The following is an 11,575-nucleotide window of genomic DNA, read 5'->3' as shown; positions in this document are numbered from 1 at the left end:
GGTTTGATGTTATATTGGGAATGGATTGATTATTCTCCAGATATGTTGTGATCGACTGTCGTAGGAAGGTGGTAGTGTTCAGACCTCCTGGGGAGCAAGAGTATGAGTTTGTGGGATTATGTGTGCGTTCGATGCCATAGATTCTATCAGCATTGCAGGCAAGGAGATTAATCTTGGACGGATGTTAGGGGTACTAGGCTTGTGTGAAGGAACCACCGCGGGATGAGTTGAGGCTCAAGGATATTCGGGTAGTCAACGAGTTCCCGGATGTGTTTCCAGATGATTTACCCGATTTATCTCCAGATCGTGAGGTTGAGTTCCGTGATAGAGTTGCTGCTGGGTGAGGCACCGATCTCTAAAACTCCATACCGGATGGCTCCAGCAGAACTTCATAAGTTGAAGGAACAAAACTCCATACCGGATGGCTTCAGCAGAACTTCAGAAGTTGAAGGAACAGTTATAGGAATTACTGAACAGGGGTTTTATTCAACCTAGTGTTTTGCCTTGGGGAGCTCTAGTACTGTTTGTGAAGAAGAAGGAAAGGTCGATACGTATGTGCATTGATTATCGTGGGATTAACAAGACGAATGTGAAGAATCACTACCTGTTGCGTCGTATTGATGATCTCTTTGACTAGTTGTAGGGTACGCAGGTCTTTTCGAAGATTGACCTACGGTCAGGATATCATCAGGTGAAGGTCAGATCTGAGGATGTAGCGAAGACTACTTTGACAGATACTTCTCGGCTTCTGTACGTGACGTTAAGGTGGATGAGTTTTCTGAGCTGACTCAAGGGAGTATGATGGTGCAGGGGTATTCTGCTTGGTATATAAAGCTATCTTGGTTTGCATCGTGTTTGATCTCGAACGAGTACGAGAAGACTCGGAAGTTCGAGAAGGGCCTGAGGAAGGACATTCGTAGATTAGTGGGTATGCTTCAGATTCATGAGTTTTTGGTTTTGGTGGATAAAGCCACTATGATTGAGACTGGTATTCGAGAGGATGAGGTGGATCAGGAGTCGAAGAAGAGGCCAGCGATAAGAATTCACAAGGTGCAGAGCTTGTGGTGAAGGGTAATAAAAAATGTGGCAGAAGCAAGTTTTGAAGCAGACCAAGTAACTATAAGGCTCGGTCCAATTCCAGGAAAAGGAAGGATGTAGGGTGTTTTAAGTGGGAAAAAGGGGCACATAAAATCAAATTGTCTAGTAAGGAAGAAAGGGAATATAGAAAATAAAAAGGGTTCATCAAAATCAACGAATATAGTTAAAGAAGGATATTCAGAGGGCGGTGATGGTTGTAATGACCTGAAGAATAATGGTATTTAAAATAATAAAAAGAGAGGAATATGGAAATAGAAAAGAAGGGGAGAGTTCATTGACGAATTGCCTCTTGACCTCGTTGACGAGGCGACGTGGCTCGTTGATGAAGCCCATAGTATAAATAGCCTAAACCTCGGATTTTTTTACACAAAAAATCAAAAAATCCTCACTCTCTCTCCTATTTTCAGTTTCTCTCTCCTCTCTCTTCAATTTCGGCTCCAACGATCGTCGGATCGACGATTTGAGGCCACCACGACACTCTTAGGGAAGTTCTTTCCAAATCTACCGGAGCGAATCGTTGGTGGGACCGAGTTGAAATTCATCCCTAGTTTAAGGTAAGACTTTTTATTTAAAATTTAGTCTTTCCATAGTTATAAAAAATATTATTCACGGAGAAATACTGAAGTTTATTTCTAGGGGTTGTCGATTTCAAGGTGTTGAACGGGGAACCCTGCGGGTGCAGGACGAGCGTATTTTAGGGGGTTTCTTTTCAGTATCAAGTAAGGGAATAAACTAAAACAGTTATTTTCCTTGCAAATTATCATTATTTATCAGCAAATTAATTTTCAGGAAAACATGTATTATATTTATATATTATGAAAAAAAATTGGCATATTTGGGAAAATACTGCTATTATGTTGAAATGTATATATATATATATGAAATGCCAGAAATTATGATTTTAGAATATAATGTATGGTTTTATACAGCAATGTGTAGCATGAATATTATTTTACGTGGGAAGTATTATGATATGACAATTTTATGAATAAAGTATGTTTTCAGGAATTATGAAATAATGTAGTACATTATGGTTTCAAAACACATGATAAATGAATTATTTATTCAGAATGATATGTATGAAATGCTCGGAGCAAGGCCATGATTGATAGCCGGCGTGATGTCGTGTATTATGTATGATTTCGACGCAAGGCCGTATTTATGAATATTCGACGCAAGGCCGTAGATATGAAAGAAACTGGTGCAAAGCCATATGTATATATGTTATTTCATAAAATGCAAATGCTATCAATCTATTTATGTTAGACACATATATTATCATGTATTATATATTATTAGAACTCGGATGATAGTTCAGTTCAGTTACAGGAGCACGGTACCGTTGCTATACAGATCAGATTATTATATTCAGACTTGTGCTAACCGCCCCTACTAGTAGAGGGGGTGGGAGATGGATAGTCGATATGGCTTTCAGTATAGAGTTGTAGACGTCCACCTGGCAGTCCGAAAAAAGGTGTGGTGGGCCCATCGTACTTATAGACATTTTTACTCGGTAGTGGTTGGCCAGCCATTGTTGGGTCCTGCCTTCGAGTTGCACAACCTGTCATGGGGGGTAATACATTACATCAGTTAGCTATACATCCTGGGAAAATTATAGTTTTATCAGCTATATCAGACATTTTGTGATCAGTAAGAATTATTAGAAATTATGAAAGTATATGATTATTCTGTATGTTATGATGAATGTTTTCCAGCATATGAAATGTATTGTATATGTATGATAACACCAAATATTCATGTTGCCATACATCTGTATTTAGTTTATTTTCCCTTACAGAGAGGTGTCTCACCCTTGAACTTAAATAATTTTCTGGAAACCCAGAAAGACCAGCAGATCGAGGCCACCATTGAAATAATACGATACTACCCCGCTAAGAGGGTAAGTTTTGATCTAGGAACAGTAGATTTATGTGGTGGGTTCCTAGATATGTAGATATGCATTTTGTATTTTTGGAGATTGTATATAAACACAGATATTTGGGAATGTAGTTGACTCTAGTATTTTTATTTTATAATTATGAAAATGTGATTTATATTTATAGTTGCTTAGGTTTCTGCTGTGAATGTCAAATGTATCCACGTTACCCACGAGTTCGGGTTGACTATATTATTAAATATGTTTTATTATATGATAAGATAAGCAGGTTGTTACAATGGTGATATACTTTCAATTTCATATGGTTTAGATCATCTCAAGGATTCTTGGATCTTAAATTTAGCGTGCTTCTATCATGACACCAAACAAAGATTGGTTCACCACTTACAAGTTGGTAAATTCTGGTTTTGTTCTAATGTGAAATGATAGGAATATCATAATCAAAATGTTTGATGGTATTGTGAGAACGTTATGTGATATTAAGCATTTACCGGAGTTCAGGAAAAATTTGATTTCATTGGGCACTTTAAACTGTAACTGGTTTAGTTACAAGTTTGCAAGTGGGGTAATAAAGGTAAGTAAGGGTGTTTTAATCATGATGAAGGGGCAGAAATTAACAAGGAATACATGTACGCTGCTAGGTACCACAGTTGTAGGTGGAGCTACAGCTGCAGAGTCTAAGTTGGATAATACAGTATTGTGGTATATTTAGTTAAGGCATATAAATGAGTATGGGATGATGGAGATACATATGAGAAATCCTTTTAAGAGTATCAAAATATGCAAGCTGAATTTCTACAGGTATTGTGTGCTTAGGAAACCGAATAGGGTACATTTCATGACGACCACACACAAGATGGAGGGAATTCTTGACTACATTCATTCAGATGTTTGGGGGGCAGTATGGGTAGCATCATGAGGGAGGACATATATATTTCGTGAGTTTTATTAATGATTACTCACGGAAGGTATGGGTATACTTCATGTGGCACAAGTCATATCTGTTTTCCAAGTTTAAATGGTGAAAACTTGAAGTGGAAAACCAGACCAAGAGAAAGATCAATTGCCTTAGGGGTAGACAATGGTACTGAGTACACTAATTCAAGGTTCAAGGATTTGTGCGAGTAGTATGGCATTAGGATACATTTTACAATACCCAAGACACCACAACAAAATGGTGTGGCTAAAAGGATGAACCAAACTATAGTTGAAAAGGCTTGATGTCTCAGGTTGAATGCAGAGCTTGCAAAGAACTTCTAGGCAGAGGCAGTAAATGTAATGACCTCAATTTCTTAATATAAAATGTAACATAATAAATATAATGGTCAACCTGAACCCGTGGGTAATGGGGACACCTATCAATCATAGCGGAAACCTAAGCAGCAGCAAGCATAAAATTTAAATCATCCATCCATAAAGCATAATACCAGAGTTTACTATAACATCATAAAACTATATTTTTATACATCCTCATAAACATCAAAATAACTCTAGGGTCAAACACAAAATAATTCTGACCCTAGTACAAAAATCTTACCCTCCTAATGGGATAATATCCCTAACTCAACAAAGGCCACGACGCACTAGTCACTCAGGGTATCCTGAAAAATTAATTAATGTTAGGGGTGAGACACATCTCAGTAAGAGAAAATAAACTAAATACAGCTGTGTGGCAACATGAACATTTAATGTAATTATACCTATATAGTACATTTCATATTTTCGAAAATGTTCATCATATCATACTGAATAATCACATGCTTTCACATTTTCTAGTAAGTCGTATCATACATAAAACATCTGTTATACTGATAACACTGAAAACATACCCAAGATGAATAGCTAGCTAATGTCATGTATTACCCCCCATGATGGGTTGTGCAGCTTGAAGGCGGGACCCGACAATGGCTGACCGACCACTGCCGAATCAAATATGTCTGTAAGTACGATGAGCTCGCCACACCCTGGTCTGGACTGCCAGGTGGATGTCCACACTCTATTGAAAGTCACATCGACTATCCATCTCCCACCCCCTCGTGGGGTGGTTAGCACTAATCTGAACATAGATATCTAATCTATATAGCTACGGTTCCGAGCTCCTAAACTGAACTAAACTAACATCCGGGTTCTGATAACATATAGTACATGATTTTATAGCATTTTTCATAATTACGGCCTCATGCCGAACATATCATAATTACGGCCTCGTGCCGAACATATCATAATTATGGCCTCGCTTCGATTATATCATACTTACGGCCTTGCGCTGATCATATCATAATTACGGCCTCGCGTCGATATCATACATAAATACATCATTCTGAAAATAATCATTTTATCATGCATTTATAAGAATCATAATGTACTGTATACCTTCATAACCTCTCAGATCATACTGCATTTACATCATTATCATATCAAAATATTTCTCCACGTAAAATAATATTCATACCACACATTTGTTGTATTAAAACTATTCATTGCATTTGAAAATCATGATTTCTGGCATCTCATACGTATATATACTCGTTCCAACATAATAACAGTTTTTTTTCCCAAAAGTGCATTAATTCCATAATATGCTAATATCATACATATTTTCAAGAAATCAATTTACTCATAAATAATAGTAATTTGCGTGAAAAGTAACTGCTTTAGTTTATTCCCTTACCTGGCTACTGAGAAAAGCTCCTATAAACTCTAATCTCACACTCGTAGGGTTTCTTGATCAATACCCTGAAACTGAAAACTTCCAGTATTAAACTTCAATATTTCTACGTGTACATCATTTCCTATAACTATCGTAAGACCAAATTTGACTTAAAAAGTCTTACATCAACTCAGGGATGATTTCCAACTTACTTTCACCAACTATCTGCTTCAGCAAATTTGGAGAGAACTTCCCTAGGAGCGTCGTGAAGACTTCAGAATGTTGAACCGACGTAAATCCAGCCCAAAATCAATGAGAGAAAGAGAGAGCCAAAGAGAGGAGAGAAGAAATGAGCTGCATAGCTATGAAGTAACAAAAATCTAGATTTTTCATATTTATAGAACTGGATTCGTTGACAAGCCACGTTATTCGTCGACAAGCCACGTTATTCGTCGACAAATTCTTCAATAATTTCGTTGACGAAATTCAATCCTCGTCAACAAAATTCAGTCGGCTCAAAACTCTCTCGGTATTTCTTCGTCGACGAATTTTCTTAAGCCCTCGTCAACAAATCCCCTGTATTCGTCAACGAAGCCCTGATGATTTCTTTTTGGTTTTTCCTTCCAAAATGCAATGTCGTCGACGAAGTCGACTTCCTTCCTCTGTTACTGTTTCCATTTCCCCTCCTCTTATTATTTAAATCCCATTATTGTTCGGGTTGTTACAGTAAATATTGTGTGTTTCTTGATTAACATATCACCAAGGGCAATACTACATGGGAAAGTTGCAGAGGAGGTGTGGACAAGTAGTGCGGTAGACTACTCTAGGTTGAGAGTATTTGGATGTCCGACCTATGTGCATGTTTCTAGTGAGGAGAGATCGAAACTAGATGCAAAGTCTAGACAGTGCATCTTTTTGGGGTATCAGAACGGGGTGAAAGGGTTCAAGCTGTGGGATCCGAAGGCAAACAAGGTGGTGATCAGTAGAGATGTGATTTTCGATAAGAAAGTCATGTTGCAGTGTGCTTAGGAAGAAGAAGAGAAACAAGTCTCAGAAAACTGCAGCAGTGGTAACAATAAGCATGCGATGTAGGTGGAGCCAGAGAATCAAGGTGGAGATGACAATGTTCAGAACGTAGGGAGTTCTAGCTTAGGTGACCAGTAGAATCGTAGTATCGCTATAGATGGGCCCATATGCACTATTAGGCCACCCCTTAGGTATGGATTTGATGATATGGTTTCTTATGCACTCATTACAAGTAGCAGGGATCCTACTACTTTTCAAGAGGTAGTGCACAGCCAAGAGAAAAGTAGATGGATGGGTGCTATGGTGGAAGAGATGGAGTCTTTGCATAAGAATTAGATGTGGGAGTTGGTGGAGCTTCTAGAGGGGAATAGAGTGATAGGTTGCAAATATGTGTATAGGAAAAAAGAAGTGGTATCAGAAAAAGAAAGAGAAAAGTTCAAGACTCAGTTAGTAGCAAAGGGGTACTCACACAGGAAAGGGGTTGATTATGATAAGATATTTTCCCTTATGGTCGTACAAACTTGCATTAGGGCAATGTTGGGATTGGTGGCACATTTCGACATGCATTTGGAGCATATGGATGTAAAGACAACGTTTCTCCATGGTGATTTGGAGGAGCTGATTTACATGGTACAACCATAAGGGGTCAGTCAGCCTAGACAGGAGCACTTGGTCTGTAAATTAAGTAAATCATTGTTTGAGCTAAACCAGTCTCTGAGGTAGTGGTATAAACGATTTGACTCCTTTATGGTCCTGATTAGCTACAGGAGATGTAAGTATGATTGTTGCGTGTATGTTAAGAGTTTGGATGATGGTTCACTTTTTTCTTGTTACTTTATGTAGATGGCATGTTGATTGCTATGAGGAGTTTGATTGAGGTCAAAAATTTGAAAAACTTGTTGAGTAAAGAGTTTGACATGAAAGATTTGGATGTGGCCAATAAAATTCTTGGGATGGAGATTTATAGGGACAAAGCATCCAAGAGATTATGGAATATCAATGGAGTTATGTTGAGAAGGTGTTGGAGAGGTTTAGCATGGACAATGCAAAACTGGTGAGTACACCATTGGCTAATCTTTTTAGGTTGTCTGCCTCCCAATACCCAAAGATATACAATGACGTTCGTAACATGTCAAAGGTCCTATATACTAGTGCAGTAGGGTGCTTGATGTATACTATGGTTTGTACAAGACTAGATCTAACACAAGTTATTAATGTGGCGAGCAAGTTTCTTTCAAATCCGAATTGATTGCATTGGGATGCAGTCAAGTGTATTTTTTGATACTTAAGGGGTACTACAAACTATGACAACATGTTCAGTAGACAACAAGGCAATCCTTTAGTGGTAGGCAATGTGGATGCATACCATGTAGGGGACTTCCATGATTGGAGGTCTACCACAGGGTATGTATTTACCCTAGTGGGAGGGCCTATTTGTTGGAAGTTCATGGTGCAGTCACTTGTTGCTTTTTCTACTATTGAATCAGAGTATATGGAAGTGGTTGAGGCTACAAAAGAAGTGTTTTTTCTTACAATATTAGTCAAGGAGCTACGTATTCATCAAGGTGGAGTTCAACGGTATTGTGATAGTTAGAGTGTCATCTATTTGGTAAAGAACAAAATGTATCATGCAATGACCAAGCATATAGAAGTGTGGTTTCATAGGATTAAGGAATTGGTTGCTTTTGGTGAACTACTGCTTGAGAAAGTTCACACGTCTGAGAATACATCAGATATGTTGACAAAGTTTGTTACCATAGACAAGTTCAAGCATTGCTTGTACTTGATCAACATCTCTAGTTGCTAGATGGGAGGCGTCCCAACATACTGTCCTAGGTGGATGTTGACCTTATGGGTCATATCCCATTTTGATAATGACAAATATCTTTATATCTTACCTATGCCCTGAGTATGTGTGCAGGTTCATTCTTGCATGAAATGGCAAAGTCTTACATTATATGGTGGCATATGGAGATACAAGGGAAATGAAGACCAAATTGTTTTCAGTTGTATTATTGTTTAAATTAATTTTGGGTCTGTAATAATCATGGACTGTAATAATGAATGCATTGCATGCATAATAGGCTAATATGAGCTCAATGACCATAGATCAACCTTAGGTCCCTTAACATCACTTGAAAAATCTCCTTTAACTCACAAGTCATATCTATGCAAATAGTGGTGAAATTTAAGCAAAAACAGGACCTACCTTTAATTTTGAAAGGGCTTCAACCGTCACTAATAATTTTGTCACTAAAAACCAGTTTTCCATTTCAAATTATCGCGGGAAACCATTTTTCATGCAAAAATTATCTTGGGAAACTGAGCGACAATTATTTGGGTATTAGTGACGATCTAAATCCGTCACTAAAAGTCACTTATTAGTGACGATTAAGTAACCTTCACTATTATTATTGTATTAATAAATAAAAATAATTTATTTAATACTATTAGTGAAGGTTTGGAGAATTTGTCACTAACAGTCTCTTAGTAGTGATGGTTTTTTAAACTGTCACTAGTATTTTTTATTTAAAAAATATAAAGATAATTTATTTAACACTATTAGTGATGGTTTTGAAAATTCGTCACTATAAGTTGGTTATTAGTGATGGTTTTTTAGACCATCACTAATAGTTTTTTCATATAAAAAATGTGAAAATAATTTATATGAGACTATTAGTGACGGTTTTGAATATTCGTTATTATTAGTCTGTTATTAGTGACAGTTTAAAGAACCGTTAATAATAGTTTTTTATTTGAAAAATATGAAAATAATTTATTCAACACTATTGGTGACGGTATTGGAGATTTGTGACTAGTAGTGTCTTGATTTAAAAAAATATAAAAATAATTTGGTTAAAAATATTAATGACGGTTTAAGAAATTTGTCACTAATAATAGGGTAGTAGTGACAATTTTTTATATTCGTCACTAATAGTATATTTTATTTTAAAAAAGAATTTATTTAACTAATAGTGACAGTTTTAGAACCATCACGGATACCCTCTTCGCACGATTTCCCCAATCTCCCGCCTTTCTACTTTCCCAATCTCCCTTTCTCCCCCTTCCTTTTGCTTTCCGCGTTGATCCCCATCCTTTTGAATTCTCTCCTCCCTTCTTTCCTCCTCCCTCATTTCTTCTTTTAGCCTATGCGCGTCCTCTCCAGCCTTCCACAAGACCACAGCCACCTGCGCATATGTACCCATGTTGAAGGCCCATCGCCCAAGGCGGTGGTCTAACTCGCTACGACTCTGCACCGGAATCCCTCCTAACCACTGCCATCAACTCTGCCCTTGAATCCACTACTCGCCACTTCTCCCCCCTTGAATTGTAGAATGACCTGGCTGGCCAATACTTCTCCGGCGACAGGTCCTCCCTCACCTCCGACTCCTCTTACAAGGTCAGCTCATTATCGTCCGATCTGCACCAATACAAAGGCACCACTACTAAAGCTGCAGGAAAACCAAGGCTGTAGAGATCCTATGGTTTGAATAAAGTAGACATTGGGGATTTTACGATGACCACTAATTTTAAATCCGTAGCTACCTGCGACGGTGGTGGCGGTGGAGGATCATCGTCCCTGATATGGCACAGCAGCTTGCCAGCTAGGTTTCTATATCAAGTCATTCCGCAAGCCAACTACTATTTGCCTGGGACTATCTCCTTTTGTAATTTCATAGTTCCATAACTTAAATGCACTCACAATCTCATCTTATTTATGCTTATATGCTTTTGTGAGATCATCACTACACTTACTATCCATAATGTACTGAAAGCTTGAATTTATTTGATAGATGGTTTATATTTTGACATGAACTATTATTGAGTTATACTGAGTTGCATGCTTGAACTGAACGCCATCTGTATGGCTGATGCAGAATCTTATGAACTGCATACTGGTAGTTGCTTAAGTTGTTGCATGTTTGGATTGAACGCATAAGAACACATAGGGGAATTGAGCTCCATCCTTAGTGAGCTGGCCTAAATTTAACTATCTTACGGATTCAAATGAATCGTATTTTTATTGTTTTTGTAATTTTCATGTTTGGAAAATGTTCTATTTATAGACGACATGTTGCCGAAATGTCGTTAGACTTCCCATACATGACTATGGTCATTAAAATGTGTGCTAAAACGATTACAATATCTTGTATATTTTGAAAGGATGAGTGGATAAATGAATAATTGAATTTCATCCTTATGCTTTCTATAAATTTCCTACATCACTAGGATATTGCTTGCTGGTTGAGTTCAAAGCATCTACATACTTGATGGAGAAATTGTGAAGTCGCGGGGATAGGTTTTTAGATGAATACATGCAAGGGGTACATAATAAAAATAGACTTTGACCATCCTCGTGCAGATAAAGCCAGTAGAATAAGATGTACATGAACCAATTAAATAACATGAAAGGTCAAACTTTAAGGTATAAACTTTGTCTGCCTTAAAAATCAATAACTTTGTAGTGGGGTGTTATGACAATTTGTTAGTGATGGAAAAGCAACAACATGTTCACTTCCCTCTTCTCATGTACTTGGAGAGTCATAGAGAGATGCTACCGAAATTTAGAATATCTATGATGAAGGAATTAGAGAGATTTACTACAATGTAAATGCAGCATTCCTGTACGAGATAAGATCCATACCTTTCAGACAGAACATGGTTGATTTTAGGATTCACGATGCATGCCTCATAAACATTATGAGGGAATAATTAACACCATCTATTTGAACATGTTATAGGGTAATTAATAAACATGGATAAGAGTTGGATGAAGGCTCGGGGTAGGTTTTGTACAGAATACATTAAAGGGGTACATGATTTCATAGATTCTGCACATCTTCGTGTAGACAAAGCTAGTAGAATAATACTTATACCCTTTCTTTGACAACACTGATTACATT

Source organism: Malania oleifera, chromosome 13, assembly GCF_029873635.1.
Source record: "Malania oleifera isolate guangnan ecotype guangnan chromosome 13, ASM2987363v1, whole genome shotgun sequence".
NCBI lineage: Eukaryota > Viridiplantae > Streptophyta > Magnoliopsida > Santalales > Ximeniaceae > Malania > Malania oleifera.
Note: the sequence above shows the minus strand (reverse complement) of the source record.